Source organism: Carassius auratus, chromosome 26 (assembly GCF_003368295.1).
Source record: "Carassius auratus strain Wakin chromosome 26, ASM336829v1, whole genome shotgun sequence".
In the NCBI taxonomy this organism is placed as follows: domain Eukaryota; kingdom Metazoa; phylum Chordata; class Actinopteri; order Cypriniformes; family Cyprinidae; genus Carassius; species Carassius auratus.
In genome coordinates, this window is record NC_039268.1 from 8,827,121 (window position 1) to 8,840,168 (window position 13,048).

Consider the following 13,048-nt stretch of genomic DNA (forward strand, 5'->3'; position numbering starts at 1 on the left):
GGGCTGCTTCTCTTCCTCCGCATCGTCCCTACGACTGTGCCATAGACTTAGTGTCAGGTAAATCTCCGCCTAAAGGCAAGTTATACTCTCTTTCTATTCCTGAGAGGGAGGCCATGGAGAAATACATTTCTGATTCCCTAGACTCTGGGTTCATCCATCCTTCCTCATCTCCAGCGGGGGCGGGGTTCTTTTTTGTGGGTAAGAAGGATGGTTCTCTGCGACCTTGTATTGATTACCGAGAGCTGAACAACATTACTATTAAGAATACTTATCCATTACCACTCATGTCTTCAGCTTTCGAGAGGTTGCAGGGAGCATCGGTATTCACAAAATTGGATTTTCGTAACGCTTATCATTTGGTCCGCATCAGGAAGGGGGATGAATGGAAATCTGCCTTTAATACCCCTAGAGGGCACTTTGAATATTTGGTTATGCCGTTCGGGCTCTCCAATTCGCCCAGGGTTTTCCAAGCACTCGTGAATGACGTGTTGAGAGATATGGTAGATCAGTTTATATATGTTTACCTGGATGACATACTGATTTTTTCTTCATCTCTCCAGGAACATGTCCAACATGTCAGACGAGTGCTCCAGAGGTTATTAGAGAATGGGCTTTTTGTCAAGGCGGAGAAGTGCATATTCCATGCACAGTCGGTCCCCTTCCTAGGGTTTATCGTGTCGTCTGAGGGAATACGAATGGACCCTGACAAGGTAAAGGCTGTGATAGATTGGCCATCTCCAGATTCCCGTAAGGCCCTACAGCGGTTTCTGGGGTTCGCCGGGAGAGTTGTGGGCATCTCCGTTAATTGTATCAGCAACAGCTGCCACTCATTACTCATCTCCTATATAATGGCTTGTCTCACGTCTTGTGTTGGTGAGATCGTTGTTTCATGTCGTTGTGTTACCCCCGTCTGGCTTCTGTGTTAGTTTGCGTTTGGATGTCTGTGTTTTCCCTAGAACCTCATCCACTCTCCGCACGATCACTCAGCCACGGACACTTACCTTCGGCTCTGTTCCCCACAGTTCCTGTGCCACTCTCTCCTGCTGCCTCACGCCGTCAAGACCCGGACTCCTCACCTACACTCCACTACCGGCTGGATTTCTCACCTTCCACCGTCTCCCTGGAGTGTTATCGCCTCATCGTCTTTGTATTATATCTCATCATCTCATTAAATCCTGTTAACTCGCATTTGTTTCCGGACTGTCTTTTCACCAGCCGTCACAGATGCTTTTGATCAGATGTTTGAGTGAATTATCATTTAAACTCTCTATTATTACATATGAGAAGTTTCTTCACTGTTGTTCCAAACCTAATGCTTTCTCAAAAAAAAAAAAATAGGGAAAGGAAGACAGTTTTAGTTAATGCAATGCTCACCATATTCTATCATTTCTGCACAGTTAATTAAACACTTAATTATCAAGGCTGCAGTCGATTCTCCTAAATTTGGCCTGCAGGGCGGCAGACAGTTGTCTTCATCACAGTCTATCCTCGCATGAAATTAGACAACAGGATTAAATGAGAAAGAGAGAGACTAACAAAGCAAGCAGCAGAAAGACACCAACAAAGTTATTACACATTTAGAAAATGTCTGTTTAAATTGTCGATAAGAACTCAAGTGGCTAATGATAGATGGAAGCTGATGAGAGGTGGGGGTCAGGAGAACTGTTGTGAGAACACCTGTCATACAACATTAGTGTTCACAAAGTGAGTGTGTGCATGTACATATGCTTCAGTGACCAGATGCAGCAAGTGGGTCTGGAAAAAGTGAAACAGAAAAGGGTGAAGGTTTGTGTTGTGAATATGTGAATGTGTCATACAGTGTGCAGGCAGAGTTACTGTAAAGGCATAGTTCACCCAGAAATTAAAATTCTGTCATAATTTTTGTCCATGCAATAGCCGCTTTTGACAGGCCAGTGCAAGCTGGAATTTATTTCAATGGCTTGCTGGTGTCTGAAGGTGAGTTCTCATAAAATTCATAATTGTTTAAAATGTTGTTAATGTTGAGGTTAGCTGATATAATATGAAAACATTAGAAATGAGCTGCATGCTCTTTTCGCCTGGAAACAAGGCTAATAAAAGTCATTGTTTTGGACCCCATGGACAACGTTTTCATTTTGGGGTGAACTAGCCCTTTAACATCAGTAGCATTGGTCTTTTTTTATATATATATGTAATAAAACACAAAGCATTTGAAAATCTACAAATCCCTGTGAAGTTTATTCTTTGGGAGCAAATGTTTTAAATAGCAAGAGCATTGGGCAGAATTTAAGTTTGTGTGTTTTCTTTTCATACAGCTGGTGCTTTACTGCTTAGTCAGCTGTTATTATGTTCATATAAAGGCAGGTGGAAAAGAGAGAAAGCTCTCCAAGGAGACCTGGGCACAGTGTGTGTGTGTGTGTGTACTGGAGGATGAAGGGATATGGATTCTGGCAAGGGATGTATTAACTCTAGTGGGTATCATGGCATTTCTAGAAGGTTCTTTTCAATCTACAAAACAATGTAAGTCTTTTAGATTGCTATCTTAAGCTGATATTTTACTCTCTTCATTGGAAACATTATTCATGCTCTTTAGCACAATATCAGCTGTAGATGATTCATAAACATAGAATTCAATCTAAAAGTTCACCTTTCTTGACACAGCTGAGCTTGGATATGAGGTTATGTAAGTAAAAGCCTTTATGCAAGTAAAAGAGTTAGTGATTCTTGTAAGCGTACTTTTATTAATCTCTTTGACTAATCTCTTTTGAGGATGAGAAAGCAAGAAAATCTTTCATGGGGTTAAGGGCAAAATCTAAGTATTGGATGCTGTATGATACTGCAGCTAGGAGAACAAACTAGATGCAACATTTGGACAAGATTTGGACATCATCCATAGAAAAGTTGGACATTTGGAAATCATCCATAGAATGCAATAATTAGACCTTTGGCAGTGCCTGATAATGTTTAATTTTTTATTATTATTATTACATTTGATTACATGACACATCATCTGAAAGCTGAATCAAGCTTTTCATTGATGCATGGTTTGTTAGGGTAGTACAATATTTGGTCAAGATACAACTATTTGAATATCTGAAATCTGAGGGTGTAAAAAAAAACACAATACTAAGAAAATTGCCTTTAAAATTGTCCAAATTAAGTCCTTAGCAATGCATAGTAATGTTCAAAAATTAAGTTGATATATATTTACAGTAGGAAGTTTACAAAATTGTTTCGTGGTCCAGGGTCACATTTGTGATGGTAAATTAACTTTACTTTTTGGACCCCCACCCCCCCACCCCCGGTTCTGATTATTTCAGAAACTGCTGATTTACTGGGATTTTCACAAACAATCATCTCTACAGTTTATAGACTAGTTGGCCGGATTAAAACTTGAGAGAAACTCAAATAACCACTCGTTACAATGGAGTAAGGTACATAGTTATAAATACAGTATGGTGTATTCAATGCACACTGACTGATCCAGCCTGAAATTTAATTTTTTAATGCCATTTTGGCAAAAGTAACATTTATAGGACGGTTCATGACAGATTCTGCAGATGATTTGAAATACGTTATTTACACATGAGTGTGGCCAGCAGTTTTTGAGATTTGAGGATTTCCCCATTCTCCAAGTAAATAGGACTTTGATTATGATGCCTGAAATAGCTGCCTGGGAGGCATTGTAAATTGATAGGGGCTTTGCCCAAATGTCTCTGTATTGCAACTCAATAAATTCCTCATTTTTTTATTCCAATTCAGAATAGTAACAGAATAGCAGTCTTCAGACAGAGTGTTAAGATCCAAAGTCACCATTAAATTAAAATGGATAATAATTATCATATAATTATAAGATGATTATCGGTTATTATATATAACCGATTACTTATTTTATCAAATGTTGCAGTGATTTTTATAAATGATTTATTCATGCACATGACCATAATTGTTGTTTATATCATTTTGAAAGAACACTTACAATCCTTAATCAAAGATATTAATGAGCTTATGTCCTCACAACAACATCTCTTCCCTAATGACATGTTTACTAGCGCTAATTCCAACTTAACATATCGTTAAATGACTACAGCAATTAATAAAACAAGAACAATCCGATCAATTTCCAGTGGACTTGAATTCTTATTCAAGAAGACATTTTACAAGAAGACATATCTTTTTCATGCCAATTCACTTTTACTTTTATTTTTCAGTCTTTCTAAATAATAGGAAGATTTAAAATTACATTACAAAAAAAAAAAAAGAAAAGAAAAAAAAGTTAACTAGAAGCTTTACATACAGTTATTTAAAACCTGACGAATTACAAAGGAAATATTAGTGGTTATTATTTTACATGGAAGTATGCTATTTTCTGTGAATGTGCAAGCCATTCCATTTTGTTCGCCTCTATAAGGTCAGTAACTACAAGAATAACAAAACGTGAAAACAGTAAAACTATTTGCATAACAAACCAGTGTTTTAATAATGACAATAATGCATTAAAATACTATTGCAATAAATATATCAGCTTGCAAGGTAAAAAATGGCTGCAAACGCATTTTTTTTACATTACATTTTACATTACATTTAAAATAGGATGAATAACAAGGGTAAAAGGACAAAAATACAGGACAGGAGAACACAATGAAGATGTGACACAGGATACAGGAAGGCATAAAAGAACACTACAAACTAAAAGTCTCAAATACAAAAAAAAAAAAAAAAAAAAAAAACACCAACACCAAAAAACACCAACAAACATCATGTTGGGGCAGTGTCAGGATATATTCACTGGAAACTCAATTACGGAAACAACACAGGCCCTTCTGCAGGACATGGCCAACTTAACCGAAAATCCATTCATGGATTCAAAGGGAGACACTTCTTACATTTTGCAGTAGGCCTAGTAAGTTTCTGAAATTTTTACATTTTAGTATTTGCATAAAACTGGCCATTAAGTAAGCTTGAAAAACGAAATTAGTGAATGATTTGTAGCTTTTAAGCATTTTCAGTAAACTGGTACTAGTGCAAATGTTTTTAGTTCAACTGGAGGGTGACTGTGAGAAACTCTCCATCATTACATCTTTTAGATTTAGATTGTTACTGTATTGTACATCATTTTAAACAAAATAGGGTGACAATGAATAACATGTACTGTACAAACATAAATAAGTAAACATGCATAATGTGCATTGCTTATACACATGTAGTCTGTGGAGGACATGTAATCATGTAATCACTGTGTGATGAGATGATTTTTCTGCTCTAGTTGCTGCAAAGGGACAGAGCGCAGCAGTGTGGCTACATTAAAGACACACACTCTGCTCCCGCCACTCCACGACTAGTGTCCCGTACACAGGACGCTCACATATGGCCTCTTACCAGCTCTCTCTAATGTCAGTGCAAGAAGTTCACACTCAAACTGCTTTAGTATTGGACTGCATAGGAATATAGAAGAATTTATGATGAAAGCTTTTAACATTTGTGATTTGTTTTTAACAACAGGCACCAGCCTTGCAGTTTATTTATAATTATGGTTAATCCACTCAGGATATTTACTGATGTAACAATGATTAGTCATAGGATAAGTATGTCTTGATGCAGAACAATAGGATTATATAAGGAATATTTAAAGGTCAGTGAATGAGCTAACATTTCTATTGTTTCTATACTTATTAAGTGTCCTGTACATTTCAAACAACAACAACAACAACAACAACCAATTTATAAAGCACATTTAACACAATAAAAATTGATCCAAAGTGCTGTACATAATGCATAGCAGGACTACACTATAAAAAACAACAATTACAAATTTCCAAAAGCTAAAGAATAAAAATGTGTTTTCAGAGTAGATTTAAAAATGTCCAATGAAGGAGCAGACCTCACATGATAAGGAAGAGCATTCCAATCCAAAGCTTGGGCCCAGCCACAGAAAAGGCCCGATCACCCTTTAATTTGTAACGACTTTGTGACACATTTAAAAGCAAGTGATTTGAAGATCTAAGTGACCTAGCAGGACAGTATGGCACAATAAGATCACAAATATACCTTGGTGCACAGCCTGACAATGCCTTGTAAACAAACAAAAGGATCTTAAAATCAACTCTAAACTTAATGGGAAGCCAGTGAAGGGATGCCAAAACAGGAGAAATATGATCCCTCTTTCTAAACCCAGTCAAAAGTCTTGCAGCAGCATTTTGAACAATTTGCAATCGAGATAGTGAAGACTGAGGAAGACCACAATAAAGAGAGTTGCAATAGTCTAATCGTGATGTTACAAAAGCATGAATTGCAACTTCTAGGTCTTTGTTTGAAAGAATATTCTTCAACTTTTAAATTGAAAATGAAATAGCTAGGCCTATATAATAAAAAAGTTGCAATTGTGAGTTATAAAGTCAAACTGTGAAATATACATGACAACAGAGATAAGTTTGTTATTGGTTAAGTATATCTTTATATATATTTGTATATATTTGTAGCAAAGCTGAATTTTCAGCAAACGTTATTCAAGTCTTTAGCAAATCATTATAATATATTGATTTGGTGCTCAAAAACATTGCTTATTATTGTCATTATTATGTCAATGTTGGAAACTTATTATTCTTTTTTTTACGTTTATTTGGGATTTTTTGATGATTAGAAAAGAACAGTTTTTTTTTTTTTTTAAGTAATCACTGCCACATTTGATTCATTTAATGCATCTTTGTTAAATAAAAGAAGTAAACATTTATTAATTTCATTCCAATTTTTCCAAAATTAATTGTTGGGATTAAAACTTGTTTTGATAGAACATATCCCAAACGATTAGCAGGCAATAGTATGCACTATTCAGTTCACTGTGTTCCAGAGTCACATGGTTTCAGAGATTCCGAGATAATGAAGAAACTGCATTGCAATTAGCTATGAATCATAAAACCCAGTTAAGGGATTCCGTTTGTGATTCTGCAGGACAGGAGTGAATAACTCCATCAGGTCAATGTTTTGAAAGTCTCTTAGTTGATCAGAAATATAGTAAAGAGTACTATTGTGAAAAAAAATTATTACACATTTTAAAAAGGTTTTTATGTTAATATATATATTTTTTAAAAATGAGTTATTTATTCCTGTGATTGAAAAGCTGAATTTTCAGCAGCCATTACTCTAGTCTTTAGTGTCACATGATCTGTCAGAAGAAACCATTCTAATATGCTGATTTGCTTCTCAAGAAACATTTCTTATTATCTTCATAGTTGGACATAATTGTTAAAAGCAGACAGTTGTCTGTTGTTGAAACTGTTGTTAAGCAAACATTGTTCTGCTTAATGTTTTTATGGAAGCCATGGTACATTTTGAACAACTTAATTCCATCTTGCAGAATAAAAGTATTAATATCTTAAAAAAAAAAAAAAAATTATACTGACCTGAGTTTGAACAGTTGTGTATGTATACAGAGAAAGCTCATTCGTTTTTACTTGTTATTACTGCAGTCAGTAATTTGTATTAATAATAATAATAATAATAATAATAAAAATAAAAATAACAATAATAATAATAATAATAATAATAATATATATATATATATATATATATATATATATATATATATATATATATATATATATATATATATATATATATATATATAAAATGCTGCCTCGACAGAGAATATACAGAGATATGTGTCACATTCTGCTACTAAGGTGCATCAAGTATTTGAAGGCAGCATGAAACTCTTGAACTGCTTATGATAGCCCACTGACTGGATGAAAAAAAATATGTAAATACAGACAATTACAAAGGAAGCTTATAGATTGACATTAAATAATTAATTTCACATTAAAATAATTAATTTTGACTTTCAACTAATTTTGAGTGCTTCTGGGGGACAAATATGACAGAATACTATTTTAATGAATTTCAGTAAAATAGACTATTAGTAATTTACATTTAGACTCGTTCTGTGTTCTGAGTGTTACACACACTGCATGGCTCTGATACACACACAAACACACAGTGAGTAGGTTAGAAGGATTAGAAAGAAAGGGTGTTTGAGGGTGTTACTTTCATTAGATTCACCCTGTGGGCAGATGAATTGTGCTGCATAGCTCCTCAAAGTAGTTTACTGTGTGCTTTGTATCATTGTGTTAGTGTGTGTGGGGAGCTGAGTAAGGCCTCTGTGGCTGAACTTTGTGAATGTCAATAATTCTTTGATTTAGCTATCAATAGCAGCGGGACTTGTTCAGTAAAAATAGACATGGAAGGCTCAACTGAGCTAATGTTGTAGAGTTACCAAGAAATTACAAGCTTTTTTCATTATGTCATTTGTTGTGTTTCTCAGTGATGTTGGCTGGTATATGGAAGGTTGGGACTAGTTGTCAATTTTAACTGCAATTAAGATTTCCCTGTAGTTTTTAATGATAATTAAAACATTTAAATATACTTAAATACACTTTTTGTGTATCTGTACTTTACTTGAGTGTATTTTTTTTATTTCACCACATTCGAAAGACAAATATTGTGCTACATTTCTAAATTTCTACATTACCTACATTATTGTCCTCGAAACAGAAAATCGTTACTATATAGTAGCTTTGAAAGTCAATGCAGTGATTTTTTTCTTTTCTTTGCTAAATTGTGCCAGTTTTTTATTTTCTAAATTGTGCCTTTTTTTGACAGCTTATCAGTAATCTGTCTTGTATTGCTACATGAAATGCTTTCCACCATTTCTTGAACATTGACTAGTTGCAAATGTGATGTTTATTTACAACAAATCAATAATAAGAAGTTAATATTGTGGTAGGCCTGTATATTAGAAATTTTTTTCTGGTTTTGCTAAATTGTGTAAATGAAAATATTATCTATAAAGCCACAGAAGAATTTTGTGTTTCCTAACTAAGTGTTTGACTTCAGCTCACTCCACAGACCGTCCTGTGTGACATCGAAGTACCGCAAGAGCGATTAGAGAGCATTTTTGAATTTTTTGTTTATGTCAAAGAAATCTGTTGCAGTTTTGCTGTTGTAAAGTTATACTTTAGTTGTGTTGCTGGGCCCATTTGCTGGCCCCATTTTCACCTATAAAGAAATATACATCTCTGTATAATAGAGAAAATAAAAATCTGTAAAAAAAAAAAAAAAAAAAAAAAACACCTACCAAACTCTGCTTTTTACCTTAATACAACAAATTTGATAATAAACTATGTCAGATGTATATAGATGATTCACAGGGCCATCCATGAAATAATATGGTTTTGCACAGGAAGTAGTAAATGTAACCCAAAACACCCTAATGTACTAATGGCAAAAAAATAATTAAAAAAAATAAATAAATACTGATAACAAAAATAAGAAACAAAACGATTTAAAAGAAAACATAATCATATGTGATGTGTCATGGAGGGACTATAGGAATGTCCTTTAATGCTTTTTGCATAAATTATATGGCAAAACTTAAATCAAAAACCATAAATTTGACAGTAATGCGATTTTAAAACATTTATAATTTCACTATATATGGTAATATATTTAGAAATATGACAAAAACAGTGTTTGTTTGTTACAAGTAGCTATAAATGCCCATGTCCTGTGTATTGTTTTACACAGCATTTCGACATTAGCATGCAGCAGGCCACTACATACTACTAGCTCATATTTTAGTGCATCGATAAGCCAGAAATAGGACACCAGAGATAGATACTCTTAGCCTAAATATTTTTGTTCATATAGAGATATAGGTAGATACTATTTTCAAAACGACCTAAGGACTGTATTTTGTTTTTCATAAAGTGTAATTTTACAGAGACTGCAGTAATACAAGCAGTATAGGCAGTATAAGCAGTAATATAATTTCATAGGGCATATTAAACATTGACTGTTATAAACAGAAGATTGCGACAACGAAATCAAGTTCTCAACCTCTTGTCGGAGCTGCACAAGCCTATGGTGACGGAGCTGGCCAAAGCCTGCCAAAGCCCGCCAAAATAGGCAGGGCATCTGGCTATAAAAGCAGGCATTCACCACAGGATTCTCAGATTACTTAGACTGAAGCGACAACTGAGATGTGCAGCTATATAGCACGGCTAGCAATGCAGTACTTGTTCCCATATCTCAGGGAACCGATGTTACATTTAGTAACCGAGTACTTTACCTTTCGATACTACACTCGTACTGTGCCTTGCTAGATGCATATGGGAACATAGTACAATCACACCATGCTAATGTAGAGGAACGACTAAAAGTAAAAACTTCCATAAGCATCCAACGCCTATAGAGAAGTTAACAACAATCTAAGACTAAGATGGGCTGAGCTTCCTAAGATCACACCTGGCCTGGTTAATCGTTCCAGAGTACTCCTGTAACATTGACACCCAGGGGTCAAGAGTTAACAGGTAAATTAATGCCAGAGAGCTTGAGTGTGATACACCTGAGGGCTCTCTGTCAGATTCAAGCGGAGGGGACCCTGGCCTGCAAGGCAGGGACTTTCAGGTTACAAAACCTTGCAAATGTAGATGGTAAGGCCTAGCCTAGGTAAGGCCTAACAGTTATCCGCTATGGACACACCACTGGACCATGCTCAGGATGAGGCGATTCCTCTAGTCGAGCAGGCCCTTACTTCAATGGGGCACTGAAGGCCCAAAGAAGAGTATGCTAGTGAGATGGAGACTACTAGCCCGGATTCCGGGCAGGCGGGGCTAATCCCCTTCAAGGCCCCTCAGCACAGTGGGCAGGTCCCATGAAGGAATGGTAGGAGGACAAGGCACATTTAGCCTCCTGGCACCGCTTAAGAAGCGAAAACTACTGGGGCACAAGAGGCCACTATATCTGCCACACAGACTTTTAATGTGGATGGGGAGTGTCCCTTATCCAGCAGATCTTGCAGAAATGACAACATGTCTGTCAAATTGTAAGTATGAAGGTCTCTGAGGTTTTTATATACCAAGCGTGTACAGAGGCATCTCGTAGACGGGGCTCTAATCTCTGAAACTGTGTTTAAGACTCGCTCAGGGAGGCTCAAAGGCTACCGTCAAGCGGCCAGAGGTGCAGGGCCCATAGGTTCCGGCGCAGGATGCCATATTGTCCCATTTGCTTGAGAGAGGAACGGGAATGGGAACGGGCCAAGGGGCAACTATCATAAGCTGAGTTAGCACTGATATCCACAGCTGTTTCATCTGAAAGGGGGCCACCAGGAGAACATTGTGTCTTTGTTCCCCTTACTTGCCCAATAACCTGTGGGATCAGGGCACTGGGGGAAAAGCATAGAGAAGGAGGTTGGGCCAATCATGGACCAAGGTGTCCCTGTTTTTTTTGAGAAATAAACTGGGCAGTGAGTGTTGTCTTCTGGGATGAAGGGGTCCACCTCGGGCGTGTCAAAGATCTCCCAGATCCTCTGAACTGTCTGCAGATGGAGCGTCCACTTCCCTGATGGGACATTGCTCCTTGATAACATGTCCATTCCTTGGTTCAGTTTGCCTGGTATATGTAATGCTCTCAATGAGCGTGGGTTGAGTGGATCCCATTCCAGGAGGCGCTTTACCAGAGTGAAGAGAGAGACCTCCCTGGCAATTTATGTAGGACACCACAGACATGTTGTCTGATCGGATTAGAACATGGTGTCCTTTTAAGACTGGCAGGAAGAACTGACAGATTCGACATACTGCTAACATTTCCAGGCAGTTGATGTGGAAGCCTTTTTTCACCCTCAACCAGTGACTGAAAGTTGGTGCCCTCGCACAGCACCCCCAACCTGATTTGGAGGCATCTGCCATTGTTACGTTCCACGTGGATTTGTGTGTTTTTTCTTTGTCTTTGTTAAGTGTGTGTTCAGTCATTACTTTCAGGTGGTGCTCATTGGCTGTTCGGCAGGCATGTCATTATTATCGCACGCGTCATAGCAGCTGGTTGACCAATCCGATGGCACACCGCCGAGTTTAAAAGGCCCATTCATAAGGAGCATGAGAGATCTTTTGCCAGATTTCAGCCAACTCGTGTGAATTGATCTGTTCTTTTTCTTCAAAGTCATGAATTGTTAATGTTTTGAGTTGGTCTAGTCCCTGTGATGTGAGTAATACTCCTTCGTGTTTGTTAATTTTGACGTTTAATTTCCTTGTAACATAACCTGTTTAGTGCATTTATTTTTTGATACTGAGTTTATTCTACCGATTATGGACCATGTTTCGTGCAGGTTTCAAACAGTATAAGATCATATATGAGGTTACTTTGGAGTTTGGTGTTTGTGGTGATGAGTTTAATTAGAATGGCTGATTTCAATCTGGTTAGTTTAGTGAGTGCACCAACTATTGAACAACTAGATAAGTGTAGGAAGAATGATTTATTGAGCATTGCTGATCACTAAGCTGAGTTTCTAAACAGCAGCTTAAGCGTGAAATTAAAAACGTTGTAGTACAGGAGTTGAGGAATTTAGGTGTGTTGAAGCTGGCTGACAGATCTGAGAAGCGTCCTCTGAGCTCTGAAGTTTGCCCCAAAGCAGTTTTTCCACCCGTCAAACCTTTTTCTCCAACTCTGACTGGGTCCGGAGGTGATCCGTGTCTCAGAGTATGTTTTCCAAGAGTCCAACAGGAAGAGCGCGAGAGGGCAGAGTAACGTAGAGCTCAGTTGGATCTGCAACTTCAAGTCCGCCGTCTGGAAATAGAGGTGGACACACAAGTCAGGTTGCGTGAGTTGGAGTTAAGAGTAGCCCGAGACACACCGGTTCCCCGTCTGCTCTCAGTATCATCTGAGCAACCTGTGCAGCCGTCTGCTGTTGCGTCAGGTGCAAGTTCAATTACATTTGATGTGAGTATACACATTTCTCTTGTTCCACTATTCAGAGAGGCTGAAGTTGACTCATACTTTAATGTATTTGAAAAAGTTGCTTCTATGCTTAAGTGGAGTAATATGAAGGTACCTTTGCATCAGCTTTCTTTGAAGTCAGATATGAATGCGTGACAGTTTACCAGTGCATGGAGTGAACCTCATTCTTGGTTATGATATAGCAGGTGGTAAAATTTTTCGTCTGCTGGAAGTTTTGTGATAAACCTGTTTTGTCGGATTACACTGATGAATTGTTTGAGAAATTTCCTGAGGTTTTTCCTGC